The 16235-nt window shown below is 43.5% G+C and overlaps 1 long non-coding RNA gene across 1 annotated transcript; it reads right to left on the reverse strand.

Annotated features, from left to right (window-relative positions):
• Window positions 1-9538: 9538 nt before the first annotated feature.
• On the reverse strand, window positions 9539-13503 carry LOC133382155 (uncharacterized). Its single transcript, XR_009761814.1, has 3 exons — window positions 13326-13503; window positions 11495-11599; window positions 9539-10576 (listed from the first exon to the last, which is right to left on the reverse strand). It is a non-coding gene; the product is annotated as an uncharacterized LOC133382155 (long non-coding RNA).
• Window positions 13504-16235: the final 2732 nt, after the last annotated feature.

The raw sequence follows: 16235 nt of genomic DNA on the forward strand, positions 1-16235 counted from the left end.
TAAAGGTGGAAGAAAAGAGAGACACTGGCACACACACTTAGCCTCAGAGATGGGGGGTGAGCATGTCCTAGGCTTTCTCACTGCTCCTTGGGTCCTTCTGGGCCGAAGGCGAGACCTGGGCAACCTCACAAATAAGAATAATTTTTAAAGGAGGTGGCAGTGAAGCAGGAGCCAAGAAAGGCAGGCAGGCTGGCTGCCAAGAAGGAAGGAAGGGGGAAAGCAGCCTTTCCTTGCAGCCTTGCTTCTTTTTGCTTCACGAAAAGCCCTGTCCTCTTGTTCTGAGCAAGGGTGTCAGCAGCAGCGGCAGTGTGAGGAGGTGAGAATCAGTGATAGTAATCCCCTCTTCTTCCTGGTAGCTCCACCCTCAGCCTCCTTTGGGGTCTGCCATGTGTTTTATATGCAGATGTCTGCCCTTGGTGTGCCTGAAAGATGTTCGGCCACTTCAGCAAAACTCCTCCCTCTTGTTTGGAGCAAGGGGAAGGTGTCATCTCCAGCAGCGGTGGAGAGCAAACAGCTTTCAGCGAGTGAAGACTTTTTTAAAAAATTAATAATTAATTTTTTTACTGTTCACTGCTCCCCGGATTACTTCGTGGCCCCCTTGGGGGCCACAGCTCCCAGCTTGAGAACCGCTGCTCTAACTCAGTATAAAGAAGCGTCCTGTGTTCTATGTGTCCTGCCTTCCCTCAGCTCTTCCTCACACTTCAAGAATGATCCCAAGTTACACAGTCAGGTACGCTTTACAGACTTTTTTAAAAAAAGATAGTATTTGCTTGATTCCAGGAGCATAACGGCTTTACGGTTGCCAGATAATGATAGACTATCACTGATAGACCAGGTGAGTTATGCAAACCCGAACACTTTTGCATAGGAGGAAGCTAAATTGCGTGCTGCCACTGCGCTACTTTGCATAGATTTTTAGGGCAGTTGCCTGTTTTTAGTGAGTGGTATGATTTCATCCTTTCTTTGTTTGGTGCTCTCAATTGGCTCTGCTAGCGATTTTCAGTTATTTATTTATATTATGAATTTAACGGCTATAGGGGTCTAGGTATCCCATTCAGAGCCGAAAGAATGAGGCTGGAGTGTGTGTGCAAGTAAATCTCGTTTTATTAGAGTAATGGATACATCAAAGGCATTGCGCTTCATGGAAACTATACACTAACTTACTAAAGTCCCTAACTATACTCTAGACATGCTCTGCAACGTGTGAAGGAAGTTGACTCAACGAACCCCCCCTGGGAGTGGCAGGCTTATATAGGAAATGTTTTTGAACGTAATCTCTGACTCCTTCGTAATTCCTGTCTTTGTCCTGTCCGTTTCTCGCGGCGGTGGGAACGAGGAGACAGGGGACGCGCATCCAACAGCTCATCTGAAGACACCTGCTCCCGAGTAACAGGCTCGAGGTCAGGGGGCGGTGCCACGCTGGAATCCTCCTGGGAACTGCTTGGTAAAGGAGGAGCTGGCACTGACTCTGAAGCTTGCCCCCACAAGTCCTCTGCATCAACTGGGGGCGGTGCGCTCGGCTCCTCAGAAAGGGCATTACTCGTGGGAACTGGCTGAAGAGCAGGCTGCCCCCCTCCCGCACGACCCTGCTCAGACACAACAATCCCCAACTCGGCTTCTTCTGGCTGCGGAGGTGCCTGAAATTCATGCCTCCCCCCTTCCTGTCCCTTCTGAGTTGGCTGCAGCGCAACACTAGGCATATTTCTATAGCGCAATGCTTTATGGTGCCAAGTGTAATAAAAAAAATCAAAGATGGCCCTGATGATGTCATTATCCATTTTAATCCCCTCTCAGGAAGGATGAGGCACAAAGGGCAAGATTCGAAGCATATTAGACCTCACAAAAGGTAAAGGTTTATGAGCAAGTGAAGCAAGAGGTTGTTCTTCTACACAACCTTGTTATTTTTCTATAAATGATGAGTGCTTGGCATGCCCAGCTACTTATTTTACTTAGGAAAAGGGCTGTAGCTCAGTGGTAGAGTATTTGATTTGCATGCAGGAGGTTACACGGTCAATCCCCAGCATCTCCAGGTAATACAGGAAATGTCCCCTGACTGAAACCCAGGAGAGTTGCTGTTGGTCAGTGTCTTTTCCAATCTGGTGCCTTCCAGATATTTTGGACTACAATTCCCATTATCAGTTACCATTGGCTGTGCCGGCCAGGGCTGATGGGAACTGCAGCCTAAAATATCTGGAGGGCATCCGGTTGGGGAAATTTGAGATAAACAATACTGAACTAGATGGCCCATTTGTTGGTCTCAGTATAAATTAGCCTTCTGTGTACCTACTTCCTTTATTTGGGCAGGGGATTTGCCTTTCCCAGAACACATTATATCTTGATTTGCTCACAAGGTGCAAAGAGGCTCCTCTTCCCTATGAGGTCTCAACTGCCTTGAAACAAAAATTTGAATCAGTTTTGCATGGTGATGCTCTAGTACAGGGGCAAGCAATATGGTGTTCTCTGGGACTGTGTTCAGAAAGCAGTTTATTATGTTTTCCTGATGTTTTCTTACGTAATAATTTCCCCATTTTATTTGATATTTCACACAATATAAAAGTTGGAAATCTAGCAGAATATAGTGAAAGTTCAGTGCTCATTTCCATGTTAATTGCTTCCAGAAAAAAATCTGTTTGCAACACCATTAACCCACAGAATCGCAGGAATAAAGTGATGAAATTTTTGGGGCAGTATACCAGCATATAGTTCTTTCCTGCTGTTTTCATAGGGGAATCATGAGGGAACAGAAGTGTGCATGTGCATAAAGAGTGGGAGAGTAGCGACATGGCCAATGACATCCTTTGTTGTGTCATACCACAACCACTGGTGTGAATGAAATTTAGCATGACAGGGGAGTATATCGGTGAAAAAGCCACAGTTCCATAATGCATCAGGTACTGCAGTGTGAAAGGAATGTTAGAAATTGGGATAGAAGCGCTCCCGTTGTAATCAGTCAAGCTAACACAATAAACCCCATGTCTGAATGCAGCAACTATCGGCCTCAGCCAGTATGACCAATGGTCAGGAATGATAGGATTTGTAGTTCAACAATATGTGGAGGGCACATATGTTGCCTACACGTGCTATAGTATTTCATCCCAGAGAATCTACAGAGCTGATCTGTAAGAATTAATAAATTGGGAGAATGTTTGAAGAGTTTCTAGATACAGGCGATTATATAATTTTATTTTTATATACAATGTGAACATAGGTGCAGATGGGAAAATAGGAAATTTCCCCCCCTCCTCCCAACTCTATGGACAAACAAAAACACCCTTGTTAAAAAAGAGTGTGAGCTTTGACACGGGGGGTTCCTATAGGGGCAAATTACAGCTCGGGCAGCAATTTTTATTGGGATAAAATGGGAGAAAGCATTACCCTTCCTCCTCCCAAACCATGGTCTTACCCACATTAGGGGCTCCCCAAACTTGCAATTTCTACTTCTAGTAGGACCCTGATGGCAGGCTTGAGAACCTATAAACTGCAATACCTCCTGTGCACTGAACATCCATCCAGCTTGAAGATTTTCTTGAGCAAGACAATCAGTTCCCATACCAAGACTACCTCTTGGGCTCGTTCACTTGGCGACTTACTATGAGACTGGTGCTACTTGCATCCCCGTTAAATTCACATGGTTCACATGACATTGCAGGCAATCAACAGAACACAGTTTCCCCCTTTAAATCTGTATTAACTCAATCCGGAGATAATGTGAAAAGTAAAGGAAAAACTGTCTCCGCTTTGCTGCATTGCTCCATGTAGGCGCTTTGCTCCGATGTTTTTTGCTGGGCGGATGGATTGCCACTTTCAGATACTCCCCTTTCTCTGCCCACTAAACTCTCCATGAGTTCCATTTTGTTTCTGGTGGCTTAAGCAGCCACTTCTGACTGCTCTGTCCTCCCACATTTGCTATAGCCTTCCTTCCCCCCTCTTTCCCCCCCATTAAGTTCCTTCCCTCCCCTCACTCCTTGAAACCATTGGGAAGGAATTGAGAAGGAATGAAAACTGGAAGTCAATGTGGCAGAAGCCACACACACACACACAACACACACACACACACAGACAGAGCTCATTTTTAAAAAAAGAGTTTTACTGCAAACCTGTCAGGAAATGACAGACAGAAAAACAGATGGGCAAATGTTATGATCGCCAATTATCTGCAGAATCTGACAAACAGTAAAAGAATTGTTTTTTCAAGGGGAGGGGGAATGCGCCATGGAGAAAAGGGGGGAGATGACCCAAATTCTTTTCACCCCACTGCCACAACCATAGCCTACATCACTCTCTCCCCCCTCAAATCAGTTTCGTGTCAATTGCACCCTGATGCTCTGCAGGGAGAGGCATGCAATTGATAAGAAATAATGAAATGTACCAAAAAGAGCATCCACTTCTCCATTATGCAATATCAATACTCCATGCAAAATAGGGGGCGGGGCCACAAAACAGCAACACGAATTCTTCCCAGAGCAACTCTGACTAGTGTGAATGGAAAAAAGCAGAGTCGAAGGTAGGAAATGTGAACCGTGCAAATCTATCGCAATGGTAGAAGCTGCATCTTTACTGAGAAGTTCACCTCCCGTGTGAATGAGCCCCTTCATGCATGGCAACTGCACATACTATTATCTTGTTTCATGAAATATAAATTTGAATCCACAAATTTCATTACAGTAGGGCCCCACTCATACAGCAGGGTATGTTCCAGACCCCCGCCGAAAAGCGGAACGCCGTCAATAAAATGGCACCCAATGCCTGACAAACGTCATAAAAGTGGAACAAGCACCGTATGAGTGGGGCCTTACTCTAACTGAAAGCCGCCGTATTAGCAGAACGCCGAAAAGCAGGCTGCCGAAAAGCGGAGCCCTACTGTATTAATGGGAAGAACGGTGATGTATTGAGTCAGGAATGGAGAACATGTGGTCCTACAGATGTTGGACTGCAGTTCTCATCATTTCTGACCATTCATCATGCTGGCTGGGGCTGATGGAAGTTGGAGCTCAACAACATCTGGAGGGCCACAAGTTGCCCATCCCTATATTAAGTAATTATTAGGTGTGCTCCAGAAAGTTGCTATCTTTCCCTAGTGACCACATTCCCTTAAACTGGGTTTGGCTACATTCTTTTCTATAGAACTCCAGCACCTTCAGTCAGTCTGAGCCAAGTCTAGTCTGGACAGCAATGAAAAATCTATATTACACCATTGCACTGTTTGGTAGCTCAGCTCTGTCTATGGCAATTGATTTTTTTTAAAAGGTTTGGCACAAAGTTGTGCATTTAGGAGCACAAATGAACTAGCTTTGTGTATGGTTGGAGAGAATGTTTCTGCATCTATTTCCACTTTCACATCCTCCATAATCACTTAATTAATCATCCTGGCCAGAGGCAACTCCTCAGCGGTTATTAATGTGCTTTCGAATAACATCTTCCTTTGGCATATATGGCCCAAGTGCACAGCAGGGCATCTCTGCTTTGCTACTAGAGAGAAACAAAGAAACATTGAGATTGCCCAGTTGCCATTTCACAAAGAATTAAGTGAATTCAAACAACCGCCTCTGGGATAAGAGCACTTTGGTTTTGCCAGATCTCAGTTTGTGTCTCTCTGCAATTTATATAAAGGCAATGAATATACGAAGCTGAATCAGATGGCCCATGGTCCAATATACTGAATCAGATGGTGCAATAGCCCTCTATTGTCTGTTTTGATTGGCGCTAGGTCTTGAAGGATTACTCGCATAAGATAAAACATGTACACTCAACCAGAAGAAATACATAAAAATGCGCATACTTTCCCATGTAATCCATGCATATCCCCATAAAGACATGAATGCACCCTCTATGTTCTCAAAAATGCAGATTCATATACAATATTTCCATATGCAAGTTCCCATGCTAGGCCAGGAATAACAGAGCCGTATCATCTAATAATAATCAGGTAGAGCTATTCCCACAACTAATGGCAATTTCAGTTCTTTGAGTGTTGGTCCTTACATAGCCAAAACAGTACCACCCATGTATAAGAAGGAGGTATCAGCATGCTTGGGAGCCCCCAAGGTGGGTGGAAGGAACCCTACCTAAAGAGCCCAGTGAGGACTGAGTATATTCAACAGACACAGAATGCTGACGGATTGTTAGGGGAAATGGAAAACTGGGCCAGAGGGAGAAAGGAATGAAGTATCCTGGAAGAGTGCACTAAATTGGGACATTCCACATGGCAACAGGCCCCACTTGTATATGTATATTATTGTGAGCACAAAGATTGGCATGACTGCCCAACCACTGTTAGCAAACTGTGATTAGTGGACTTTTCATGGAATCTCAACTTGCTGATGAATGACTCATTTAGAATGATCATATCTATTCTAAATAGACTCATGGCCTCATCAGAAGGAGATTTTTGCAAGAGGTTTTGGAAACCTTTTGGTGAGATCATATAGAGTATGCATGCATCAATAGTGGTCTTTAAGAGAGAGAGAGAGAGAGAGAAGGGGAATGTAAGTTGAGTGGTTAATGTGCATAATAAGCACTGCCATTGTGCACATTCACTTCCCCCCCTACAAGCTGCTATTAAGCTAAGGAAAAATGGGGTCAATCACCATGGAAATCACAGAGGAGGAAAGATTTAACCAGCTGAGGAATGGTTATCCAGCAGGGAAAAGATGGCTCGGACAGAAAGAGATTTTAAGTACCTCAGATTCTACCCACTGCTATTTTGGTTCCCCATACCTTGCAGAGAGATTACTCCAAGTGAATCCAGCTCTTAATGGGAAAAAGGTTGTCTCCTGCTCTCGTTGCCATAGTCTTTTCAAGGCTTTCAGACTGGATGTTGGCAGGTCAGAGAAACAGCATAAATATATGGTCCAAACTCCAGCCAGGGAACATCATGGTTTAACAGAGCAGCAGGGCCATGACCACATCTGTAGTCTACCTACTCATGGCACCCATGGCAGAAGGCAGTCAAATCCCTGTTCCAGCCTGGAATGTGCAATCTGCCCCCTCTCTGGTTGCTTCTGGCCTACTGCCTAATCTTACATGTCCTAAAACATACTCTTTCACTGATCAGCATAGCAGCAGGATATAAATATTAGCAATTAACTTGTTTCTGCAGGCCATACCCTTGTCACCATTCTCACCTTTCCTCAGTCAGCTTAGCAGCACAAAAGGTGTGCTGCAAAGAGAAAAAAGTTTTAAACCTTCCCTCCCTGTTAGGGTTGTCAGGTCTTCAGTTTTTGCCTGGAGACTCCAGATTTTTGGGGTTCTCTCCAGCAGCTTTCATTTTTTAAAAAAGTAAGTTTCTAGGTGGTCTGGTTCAAGAGATATACATCCAGATATCAGCTGCTGCTCCCCACAATTTCTGTTAAATGAGCTGGCAGCTGACTGCTCTAACCCCGCCCTTTCAGGTTTGTAACCAATACAGTATTTTATTTACAACATTTATATACAGCTTTATTGTAAAAAAACCCTCAAAGTGGTTTACAGAAGGAATTTAAAACAATGAAATTACTGGCAAAAACAGTTAAAAGACAGGTATTTAAAAACATTCAAAATAATAAAACCAACAATGAGTTAAAAACAGATTAAAAAACACAATAGCCTCTCTATGCTTGGGTAGGCTTGCCTAAACAAAAATGTTTTTAGCCGTGCCAACAAGAGTACAATGAAGGCGTGCCTAATGTCAATAGGCAGGGAGTTCCCAAGCATAGGTGCTGCCACACTAAAGGATTGATTTATTACAAGAGCAGAACAAATACTATGTGGAACCGTAACATGGAAAGCACACCTTGAACCTGGTAGCAGATCGGCAACCAGTGCAGATTTCAGAGCAGAGGTATTATGTGCTCATAGGTTCTCACTCATGTCAGCAATCGTGCCACAGCATTCTGCACTAACTACAGCTCCCGGGTCACATTGTGCTACATGGGGATTTCTGTGACCTTGGTTGACTGGCTGCCAGGATTTTTTTAGTTTTGGTTAGGAATCTTAACTGGTTGTGGGATGTCACGTTTTCTGCCTTTCTCATAGGAATCTTGTTGTGGTTGGTATGGTATTGACCTTAGGAAATCATCGTTGTCATTTGTTTTGTTTTTTTATTTGCATTTCATTTACCTCTGACCTCACTCCCTTACATCCATAGAAGCAGCAACAGTGGTTCCATGTGGTCAGCTCAACCCCCTTAAACCCACTGATGATGCACCTTGTTGTTTGTATGATGGTTTGTTTCTTGCTCAATAGTGGTAAAAGAAAGTTCACATACTGGGAAGTGTGGCTTCAATTGCTGTTGTTCCTGAGCTGCTGCCTGTGAAGGTAGACCAAACCATGTGTGTTTTCTCTGTGTCAATTTTTGCTCACTGGAATTAGGTTGACTGTGAATTTATAGCAGCCCACAGGGTAGGCAGAAAAAGGTAGAGAATCTTCTTAACTCTTACTCATTTTTCAAACCTCTCTCTGAAATGAAGGATCTAGTCTGTAAAGTTTGGAGCAGCCATGTTAAAAGGCAGGGAGGGCATTCCAGGTAGGGGGTTGCCAACCCTGCTTTGTTATGTATATCTTTGCAGAGCACCCCTAGTCAAGGCTTACCAACAGCACAATCCTAACCATATCTATTCAGAAGTAAGTCGTATTGAGGTCTATGGGGCTTAATCCCTTAGTAAGTGTGTTTAGTATTGCAGCCTTCAGAGGCATCCATCTTTATTCCTAAGTGGTCCCATCTAACATCTCCACAACACTAGGCTCCTTTCTTCCTACAATGGCCTTCTGGTGACTGGCCTGGCCTGAGGGCACTTAAACCCTTCTTGCCAGAAACAAGTAGGCTAGATTAAATTTCCCTGCCCAGGCTCCCTAAGGGATGATGGAAGCTGTAGTCCAACAACATCTATGTTGGAATTGTTGCAAATGTTTTTAAAAACATTTTTCCCCTTTGTTTTGTTTGCTTTGTTTTTATGATGTTTTATAAATGTTTTAGTGTTTTATTGTTTGTTTGCCACCCTGGGCTCCTTCTGGGAGGAAGGGCAGGATATAAATTTAAATCATCATAATCTGGTGGGTTAAAGACTAGCCACCATCCTATTTTAAAGATCAATAAATTGGTTAGTCTTTAGGAAGTCGCAAGACCCTTTTCTGTTAATTTCCTGGAACTGTATGTCCCCCACTAGCTTCCTGAGTGATCCATTGTGATTCCACCATACCTCAAATGTTGTACATCATGGATCCATATCGGTAGCTGCTCTTAACCAGAGAATAAGAGTCTGTTCCTATGTCCCAGCATCTGTGAATTGAGTTTTAGAGCAAAAAGGGGGAAACTAGGAGCTGCTGATATTGACCCCCCCCTCCATTTTTTTGCAGTACCCAGCAATGGGCATAGGAACAACAGATGTCTTAAGGCAGTACTTCATGTTATAAATTTGTATCCATTTAGATGCAGACCCTAGGTATTTGCTTGCACATTGAAACCTGGAACAAAGCCACTAAGCAACTCCCTCTTAAATCACTGTAAAACGATGCTTGAAGGAATAAACCAAAATTAGACTAATTTGTTCACAGGGTGTATTTTGTCTGAAAGTGATAGATAATTTTGCATCTAACAGAAATGGTTAGACTTACAAGATACAAGCAAGAAGCAGATAAAGGGTTCTTGTACATCTTGTTACGTAGTGTGTGTTTTTCAAATGGACAATGTTTTAATGAAATGTCACAAAACAGAAGTCTTGACTTTAGTAACAATGGGAATACATTCTACTGATACATGCCAATATTGCCTGAATCATATTAGATGCAGTAGAGGTCATATAGGCTGCACCGTTTGTGCTAACTTTATAATCTACATTAAACAGATAAAATCAGAATATGGGGAACATTTACAATCCACAGATGGAGGTTTGTGGAAGAGAGTGAATCAAATGACAGTGGAAGAGGAAGCTGGAAGAGGAAGCTGCAATTTTGCAGGAAGCCTTTGTCAGAGGAAAGTATAGGGGGATTTGAAAGAAGTTAGAATCTTGAATGACTAAATCCAACCTCAGTCACCCTGCGGTGCTGTTATCCATTACTTCATGGCAGATCTACACATATATCCTTTTAAAATATTTTTTGTTTGTTAGAATCACAGGCTCATCATTTGTGTTTCAGGAATCTTGAAAAACTTGACAACATGACCGACCTGCTATTTGAATGTATGTTAAATTTTAGATTTTAGAGGCCTCGCTAGAGTCTAATTATGGTTAGGGCACAACTTGTTTAGGACACAAAATGAATTTATCAGACAAGGTGCCTATGAATGCACAATGTCATAAAATGATAATGCCTTGATGGACTGAAATAAAACCTTTAGAGTTTCCTCCCAGTTTAGCTGCAGTTTCTGTTAGGGGAAACACCCAGTATGTCCTGGGGCTTCTCATCTTTACCAAAACAGCATGGCAAAGAGTTGTGCAAAGGTAACATCAGAAGAGGAAGGACCACATAGCTCAGTGGTGGTAGAGGATCAGCTTTGCATGAAGAAGATCTTCAGTCCCCAGCAGTGGCAAATCCAGAAGTGCTACAGGCTCCCTTCATGTTAGTCACAGCCACTCTCCCTCTCCTTGCTTTTTTGCTGCTGGATTGAGAATGAGATCCTTGTTAATGCCTTCTCCCACAACAGACATCCCCGGGAGCCAATAAGCATGAAAGGGGAGAGTGTTAGCTACTGAGAAGAGTCTTCTCGGTGGCTGACTCAGCACTTTTAACTCTGATTGGCTCCAATCAGCAGGAAAGGACAAGGAAGCATGTTAGAAGACTCTTCTCAGTGACTAGCACACTTCCCTTTTATGCTGGAGACATAGGAACCATGCTGAGATCCTGCTCCCAAAAAAGTAAAGGATCGGGAAAAAAACCCTGAGACTCTGGACAACCACACCCCCAGCCTCCTACATCTCCAGACAGGGCTGGGAATGCCCCGTCTAAAACCTGGGACGGCTACTGCCAGTCATTGTAGATCAGGGGTGGGGAACTTTTTCCAGCCTGAAGGCCACATTGCCTCAAGGGCAACCTTTCAGAGCTGCATGCCAGTGGTGGGCAGGGGCAGCGGCAAAAGTGGGAGGAGCAACAAATGTGACTCTTTCCTTTGCACAGTAGGCTACATTCCAGCCATGCAAAAGTCAGAGGATTTGACACACAGTATCTCTCCATCTAGGTAAGCAAGAGGCATCATCATGGTTCGAGGGCATGTTCCAGCCAGGGAAAAGACACAAGGAGGGCATGGTCAGGAGTGGGGCCTGCAGAGAGTCTTGAGGGCTGGATAGAGAGGACTATACGGCCGCATTTGGCCCCAGGGCCTGAGGTTCCCCACCCGTTATAAATGATGCTGAGCTAGATGACCCTACAGTGTGACCTGGTAAGGCAACTTCCTAACATTAAAAACTGCAGTAGTAACAAAGGACTGTGATCATCTTGCCACTGCAGTATATGTCTAAAGATGCAATCTTGCCATTACCATGTTTTCTTACATCAGCAGTGATCTATTTTGTGCACGTACGTTCATATAGATCAGCCCGTTTTGCTGCATGGTGTCAACAAGATAGAGTCCCACCCTGGATCTAGGACTCCGGCCGGGGGTGTATGAAGCACAGAAGCAGTGCATCTGCAGAAGCAACACAGGAACATAAGTCTTAAGACAAGAAGGAACAAACTGTTTCACATCTCTCCTTGCTCTGGCAACAGTTCAGCTGGTGTCAATGCAGCGTGAGTCTATTGTGAGAATTCTTCCATGAGGTTTCTGGTCTGTTGTGGATAGCACATCTCTCTCAGTCTTCCCCATTGCCTAGGCAACGTCAGAGGCTTGTTCACTGAGGCCCAGTTGCCAAGGCAACACGAACAGCCAGGTGTCTCTCTTTCATCTTGTCCCCATCGCCGAGGCCTCTTGTTCACCCAGGACCAAGGCAACCTTGTAGTCTCCATTACCCGAGGGCCAGTGTCCCTCAACCTTGGGTCTCCAGATGCTGTCAGAAAACAACTCACGTTCTCGTCAGCCACCCTTCAGGGATGATGGGAGTTGTAGTCCCACAGTATCCGGGGACCCAAGGTTGAAGAACAACGCTGTGGGCAACCCCAGCAGCCTGGTGTTCTTACTCTCTCTCTTTCATCTTGTCCCCGTTACCTGTCTGGTTTGAGATTTTAAATGTTTTAATGTATTGGATGTTTTATTTTGTACGTCGCCCAAAGTGGCTGGATAACCAGCCAGATGGGCGACTACTAAATTCAATAAATAATAATAATAAATAATAATAATCACAGCCTTGCTTGAGTGACTTTTATGATTTTATTTTTTGTTATAAACTCATTTGAACTACTTGGAAATGCAGTATAGCAATGTTTTATTTAAAATGGGCAACACAAGAAAAAAAGCATTTAGACATAAGGTATATTTGGATCTCTTGTTTACTGTTACAGCCAGATTGACAAAACAAGAAACTGTGGTGAGCGGGAACCAGGATTTCTTTTTCCCATCACAATGTTAGAAAACATGAAAGGGGAAAAGCTGCAGTCATGGAAATCTTTGAATGAGCATACTGCCTGTTTTTTTTTTTAAAACTTATCAGATATAATTGGACTGCTATTTCTTATATGTTTAAAGAGCTGCTTGGAATAAACTGAACAGAGCTGTGCAGTGACCTAAATTCCACTTGCTATAAATTTCATTAGAAAGTGGATTTGTTTGCCTGCCAAAAAAGGCCAAGGCCATTCTTCTTTAAAGAATGCCTTTGTCAGCAGAACTGAAAAAGTGTGAAGTTAGCGAGCTTCTTCTGGTTTGATTCTCTCTCTCTCTCTCTCTCTCTCTCTCTCACACACACACACACACACACACTCACACACACACACACACCCCTTGCATTTACCAAAAATGAACAAATATGCTTACTAATGCAGAAAACTAAATGTAGAAATGCTGTACAGGCTGCCTACACTGAGTACATGGGAGTGAAGATGCATGGCTTAGTATAATAAGCACTAATCCTAGTCACTGCCATCTATGGGAAATGCTTCTCATTTTTTATCCAGTCTGACTCTGCAATAAACACTTATGGCATAAATGGAATGTATCACTCGATATCAACCAGCAACAGACGTGACCTGATTCAAGGGCATTGACTGTGTGTGTCAGCTTCCCAATAATTCTTAACATTTCTGTTTGCTCTCTGACTGCAGCATACTGAGTTAATGTTTGTACTAAGATCACTGTCCGTAACTCTAGGATCTCTTCCATCAATTGGAAATTCTAGTTTTAGAACTCAGCCTCGTGTATGCGTAGTTGCAATTTATCTGTTTCTCCAGCACACACTTTCACAACATGATGCAATCATTCTTACCTTTTTTTCATACTGAGTGTCTCTGAACTTTCAAAAACTGCACTTTTGACACCAGCAAGGCTTTTGTGGCTATGAAAGGTTGGCTGGTAACTTTACAGCTAGGCTTGTACGCAGGAGAAATCTTCAAGGCTGAAGTAAGAACAATACACAGCAGCTGCCTTTCCACTAACTGCCTGCTAGTTTGTGTGTGTGTGGTTTGGAATCAAAGAGGAAAGGTGATTGTTTTGCTTCTTGGCAGAAAAAAGTCCCAACTGCTGCAAATGTTGGCTTCCCCATTCCACCCTCCCACAGGCCAGTGAGACCAGCTGCAAATCAAAGGCAAAAGACAAGAAAAGCAAGCTAACCCCTTGGAGGAGAATTTTAAAGTGTGCAGCCCACCCATCCCCGGCATGCTTTTTAATAGAGGAACACAAAATAATAGTAAATGTATGAACAAAAAGAATGTTTTTCTTCTTACCATGAATATGATTCATTTTCATAAGCCAAGGTGAAGCTCTAATATTTTCATTGTATTTTATTTTATCTCTGTAAGCTTTAATTTGTTAGATCAAGAGATTAATCAATGAAAGCATAATTGATCAATTGGTAGAGGCCAATATTAGTAACAAAAAAAGTGCTACTATTTTATTGGCTTCTTTATCCTCAGTTTCATGTAGCCCATTATATCTTCTAGACACAGATTCATTGATCTGATGACAGAGACATAGATGGTGTCCTCAACATATTGATGATTTGCTCCAAAAGTCTCTGGCAATTCTGCCAGTGGCTTGCTATGGAATGCTGCAGATTTGTTCAAGTCAACTGGAGGGGCAGAAATATCTTCACAATACTACTTTTTATGAATACTGTCTAGAGCAGGGGTGAAGAATCTGTGGCCTTCCAGATGTTGATGGACTACAGTTCCCATAACCTTTGTCCATTGGCCATGCTGGCTGTGGTTGATGGGAGTTGGAGTCCAACAACATCTGGAGGACCACGTTTCCGCACTCCTGATCTAGTGACTAGATAGTATTCACAAATATTCTAGAATAATGTATATAGACCACAATTTAAGAGATCCCACAAATGTGTATCAAACTTGATTATCAATATGCTGTTTGGAAATCAGTGTTTTAGACATGAGGTGCTTTCACAAGATCATCTCCTCCTAATCTGAGTCTGCTGCTAGAGAACTTCATTAAGCCCCTAAAGCCCTTCCAGTTGTGCCCCCGCCATTACTGACAGAAGTTCAGTTGGTAGAAATACAGGAAAAGGACTTTTCCACTGTGAAAGCCCAGATGGTGGAACAATCTCACCACTTGGAGTGGAAGTCCCCTGCTCCCACTCCCTCTCCCAGTTTCTGAAAAGCATGAGACTTGGAAAACCTTGTATGAGTTGCTGACAAGGTCATTGCATTCCACCTGAGCCATCACAAGAGGCGACTCACAGAAGGCCAGATATTCAGCCATAGTTGATGCATCATAAACTGGGCTATATTGTTTATGCCCCTCTGGGGTAAGTGTATGTACATTTAGCAGTGCAACACAGACTGTTGGGCCCCATCCACCATTGGAAAAATGGAAATGGACTGCCTTCAAGTCGATCCCAACTTATGGGGACCCTATGAATAGGGTTTTCATGGTAAGTGGTATTCAGAGGGGGTTTACCATTGCCTTCCTCTGAGGCTGAGAGGCAGTGACTGGCCCAAGGTCACCCAGGGAGCTTCATGGCTGTGTGGGGATTCGAACCCTGGTCTCCCAGGTCACAGTCCAGCACCTTAACCACTACACCACACGGCAAGTACCAATATTTTTTTTGTTAGGGAATGGCACTGGTCCCACACCCTTGAACGAATTCCCCTCAGCCTCAGTCCCTCCTCAGAATTTATACTCCAAGGCCCCTCTGACTGCAGTTTGCAGAACAAATTTTTAACATCTCTGTTTACATCACAGAAATGTTTGTTATTAACCAGTAAAAGGTGGAGAGAGAGAGAGAGAGAGATCTTCTGTGCATTTCACAGACTGTCTAAACTGCAATCCCATACAGACTAATTTGGGAGTAAGCCCTCCATTGAACAAAATGGATGTTTGTCCGAGTAAGCATATGGTTAATCCCTGATGGGAGAATTCAAGGCAGAAAATGTCTGTCTGTCTGTCTACATATATTCTGAAAAATTAAGAAATCTTGCACTCTTACTCTCCCCTGCCCTCCCCAGGTCTTGTCTTCTGCCGGCACATGACAATTAAAAGGAGAGTATTTTACTGTTGGTGATACAAGAACCAAATGGTGTGTGCTTCCATGCAAGCTGTTTTGTCTGGAGCTGACATTCTTAATTCATTCAATTTTTATGTAGCGCCCACATAACATTATTTCCAAACTATTGCATTCCACTGTGTGTTGCATTGTCCCCCCATTTCCCTCCCCCCCCAGACATTATTTCTCTTTTTGGGGAGGGGACAAACCACCTGCAATTGTAGCACAGGCTTGTGTTGAGAGAGCACATGGTTTGCATGCGGTAGGCCCCAAATTCAATCCTTAGCATCACCAAGCAGGGCTGGAAAAGTACTGGACAGCGCCTGCCCTGAATAGACCAATTATCTGATTTAGTATAAAATAGCTTCCTGTGTTCCTAAAATATCCTGTTTGCAGATCGTGCTCATTTTACTGCTTCCTGTGATCTCCATGATGGCAGCGAGGCGGGGGGGGGGGGAATTTACCTCTTATTGTCAGTTGTGAAAACAATTCAGTTCCCCACCACAACCATCACAACTTACATATTTAGTGGGGGGGGGTCATAAAAATACTGGCATTGGGGTTTGTTTGTTTTTGCTGATTTCTGTTAATTCCCCTGCCCTTGTCCCTCAGCTGCAAGCCCCATATTGTATTACAGCCCATTCTGGAGGGCCACCTGGTCCTGAGGAGCAGCAAGAG

This window comes from Rhineura floridana, chromosome 3 (genome assembly GCF_030035675.1).
Source record: "Rhineura floridana isolate rRhiFlo1 chromosome 3, rRhiFlo1.hap2, whole genome shotgun sequence".
In the NCBI taxonomy this organism is placed as follows: domain Eukaryota; kingdom Metazoa; phylum Chordata; class Lepidosauria; order Squamata; family Rhineuridae; genus Rhineura; species Rhineura floridana.